We start from the raw sequence: 4,422 nt of genomic DNA, 5'->3' as shown, positions 1-4,422 counted from the left end.
CACAGTCACTACTCATCCAATTCCAAAAACCCATATGCTTTCTCACCATACAGCCAACATGGGCCAATCTTCTTTAGATCCACCTTTCTCCAGTTTCCGCTGCAGTCATCCATGGTCGTGACTCCAATTAAATCGCCTCCCACAAACGAAACCCAAAAACCAAACAGCCACCATAGCTCCATATCTAGCCGATTATCCAAACCCACCATTTCAAACTATAATCCAAAAATCAAACCCAACTTCAACCACCTTCTCAAAGTCAAAATTAGTGGTAGAGAAAACCAAGTTGTGTTTTTCAAGGTGAATGAACTAAGATTCACCGCCAATTGTGGCGGTGGCGGTTACCAGCAAAGGTGTGACGTAGTGAATCTCAACCTTGGATTCCTCACGATGAGAATAGAGAAGATGAGAGCGAAACGAGACTATTATGGACATGTTATCAACGATGGTAACCTCTAGTGAGCAGCAGCGGCAAGCAAGTGTTGCTTAACCATGGCCAATGGTGTTAGCAATCAGAGAATGGGTGTGAGAGAGAAGATGTGCTGGGGTTTTGGGGCTTTAATCAGATGTCATTAGATGTGTGGATCTTTTATTTTAAAAAGTCTGACATGGCACTCATTTATTGAATGGTGTAAATAAGGGGGTTTACACCACTTATAGAATTAATCTCTTACAGAATTATTGAGTTACACACAATTTTCTCATCAAACTCCCGTTATCCTAGGCTTGGTTCCATCGTTTAGCCCTAGGTCTTGGCCTGTTGACACACGTAGGGGACTCAATTTTGTGGCTCCAACACACTGACAAGCTAACACAACTCGAGTGGAGGTCTTGTGGGTGGCTTAAAGAGTTCTAAGGAATATGGTTGATCCACTTCAGCTTCACAAGGTTTTGGATAGGGTTTGTTATTAAACCAAGAGGTATGGTTGTCAGAAAAATTGTGACCAATTAACAGAACTAGTAGAGCAAGTTTGAGAGATGATAGGAAACTTATTGATGATTAAGAGAATCAAGGTGTGAAACTCAATCCACTGCAAGGATGCACGGACGCGGCTCCCAGGCCGGCGCACTCGCGTCCGACGCGGCGGGACACAGCGACGCGGGAGGGACGCCGCAGACCGCGCGTCCGTGCCGCATCGCGCCACGTGGTGGATCCCGACTCGGGCCGACGCGGGCTGACGCGACCGAAATCGGCGCCGACGCGGCCGAAATCGGGCCGACTCGGTCCGTATCGGCCTGTATTGGCCGAAACGGCCGAAATTCAAAAAAAAAAAAAAAAAAAGGTGCAAACGCACCATTTGACTTAAGGTCTTAACCTAAATACCCAGACCCCCCAGACCCTCACACTTCGTCCAAAACTCCTCTCTCACTCCATCCCTCATCTCCCTTCTGCCTTATCTGTGGATTATATTTAATTTATGAACATCATGTTTTAGTTATTATCTACTATTGCTCTTAAATTTGGTATTTGTTTATATAATGTGAAAAAGTATGCTTAGCAATATATTAAACATGTATTGTAAAAATATTTTTAATAATTTTTTAATCGCCGAGTCCTGTCGCACCCGCACCCACCTTTTTCAAAAATTGCCGAGTCCCGCACTCGCACCCGCACCCGCACCCAAGTCCCGAAACGCACCCGTGCTTCATGGATCCGCTGTCTTAAGAAGTGATTTCGCTCCATTGAATGTAATTTATCCTTGGTGCAATTTGGGGACAGCAACCACCCTCGAGGATTCAACAACAAGCTATGGTTATGTACACTCACAAACCAATGCTTTGAACTCGTGTTAATGCCCAAAAGAATGAAGAAACTTGTGTTAATGCCCAATAGAGTAGGAATTTTTCTGGATTGATATTCATTCTTTAGAAATGGAAAATGCCTCTATTTATATATGTTCACTAATTAAAAGTTTAAGGAAAAGTTTGACAAAAATAACCACATACATTTGAGAATCCGCCTTGACGGAAGTAGGCCTTATTTTTCTCTTCTTGATTGTCTCCAAAAATTACTAAGGCTATTTAGGAATTGCCATGAATTCGAGACTATGCTGAAGCAAAGGGAAGTACACAATTTTGGGTTAGCAACAGATTGCATTTTGGAATAAATGGTGGACCAAAATAGGTTAGCCAATGGTAGATTAAGTGAATTTAATTCTCATTTACCACACTTAGAGCATTTGCATCAGTCTATCTAAAAGTTTCTATCTATATTAGCATAATAACCTATTTTTTTTATTTTACATCCACATCAGATTAACTATTATACACTAATTTTTATTTAAATAATTTTTTCTCACTTTTTTTATTTATTATTTCACACCTAACCGTCATGGCCCCACCCACATTGGCACACTCCAAACTCTTTTCTCTAAACATTCTCTTTCTTTTTCTCTTTCTTCTTTTCTTTCTTCTTTCTTCTTTCTTCTTCTCCTTCTCCTTCTCCTTTTCCTTCTTTTTCTTCTTCTTTTGCAATTTGGGTTTGATTATAGGTGGTGATTTTTGGTTTTATTTTGGACAGATTTCTCTATTGCTGTGGGTAGTGATTTTGGGCGGATTTCTTCGCTACTACTTATTCTTCATCATCATCATCTTCTTCTTCTTTTGCAATTTGGGTTTGATTATTTATATGGGTTTGATTTTTTTTTTTCTTCTTTTTTTGAGGATAGATTTTAATAAATTTGGGATCTAGATTTAGAATAATTTTGAAGAATTTGATGATTTGTATAAATTTGTTGTGGGATTCAAGAGAAAATAGAGGAGAAAGAGAGTAAAGGAACACAGAGAATAGAATGAGAAAGGACATAAAAAAACTAAAAAAAAAAAAAATCAAATAGAAAGCTACAATAACCGTGTAAATGGTAACTATAACAATAATGGAAATGCACAATAATATCGAGGGACTGATGTGGATAGATTTTGAACAAAAAAGTGTAAAAATATGCATTTTTTCTATTTTGCACCAACTGTTATGAGTGCTCTTACATATGCTAGACAATTTGTTTCTAAATGGGACTAGCTATAATTATTTTTCAAGTTTGAAGCTATTTTCCAACCGAGGTATGTACCTAAACCCTGAATTTGATCTTTGCCTAAACCCTGAATTTGATCTTTGAGAACTGCAATATGGTGTTTTTCTTCTTTAGGAAGATTGATAACACATCCTAGCTATATTTGCATTCAAAATTCATTTTGACTCATGGTCTTAGAGCTTGAATGATGAAGCAGTTTTCGAGTTAGGTTGAGTGTGACTTTCAGTTAGTCATAAGTAGTTTTCATTTTGGTCAAAATCCCAACTTTTTGACAAAATTCTGGCAATTTAGGTGGAATATGCATTCTAGACTAAAATTGATTTTGTGAGTTTCTTATAAGTGAAAATACATTTTTCCCTTCTATTTTGGGCCATTTTTTCACTTTGATACCCACATGTTTTAGCTGCAATTCTAGTCCCTAAAATTTGAAAGTTGTTTTCAATTAGACCCTACCATCATCTTACTAACAAAAATAGCCTACATAGTAGACTGAGTGCACCACTACACAATAGATACTGACGTGATCATTAAAATAATATTAAAAATGTCACTTCAACATTTTAATAATAAAAAAGTCACATCAGAAAAAACAATAAAAATAAAATAATTAAATTAATGTATTTTTATTTTCAATATTTTTTTGATAGAATATGTTCTTTATGTTCTCCAAATAAAATGTTTGGTTGCCCAAAAAATTAAAAAAAAATCAAGATTTTCTTTTCTTTTCTTTTCTTACATTATCTTAGCAATCAAATCCATCAAATCCATAAAAACGTTGAAACCCAGCAAATCAAATTGAAACCTCCGGCAAACTACCCATAAACTCAGCATGGAAACACATAAAGCACATAAACACAATGCACAAGTATTCATACAGATCAAAAGCCACATATTAAATAAAAAATTCAAAACACAATGACCTTCAACAATACACACTTTCATCCAAATTGGGAGACCCAACAAAGTAAACCCAAATGAAAACCCAACCAATTCTTTCAATTTCTCAATACAAACAAACCCATATGAACAATAAATCTGATTATAGCCCAACAATAAATCTGATTGTAGCCCCCTAAGTTTACTTATGTTTCACATGTTAATCCTCTTTTTCCAAACACCGCATTACTAATTAATATACAAAAAGACGAAAAGATAAAGAAATACACACTCATTTTAGACCAAAAGTAAAAAACTGTGAAATGTTTTGACCCCAACAACGCCGTTCTATTACTGAGAAGAAATCCTCAATCTCTACCTTTGGTGGCATTATCGCGGTAGGAAATATTCTCCAGTGACTTACTCCCAAGGGCTTCTTCGTCGGAGAGTCCATTTCAACTGAGTCTTCACATAACTTGCTTAACTATGTTGTTCCAATGCTGAACCATTATGA

This window comes from Quercus lobata, chromosome 10 (genome assembly GCF_001633185.2).
Source record: "Quercus lobata isolate SW786 chromosome 10, ValleyOak3.0 Primary Assembly, whole genome shotgun sequence".
NCBI classification, from domain to species: Eukaryota; Viridiplantae; Streptophyta; class Magnoliopsida; order Fagales; family Fagaceae; genus Quercus; species Quercus lobata.
The sequence above is the reverse complement of the archived record's forward strand: the minus strand, read 5'-3'. Positions refer to the sequence as shown.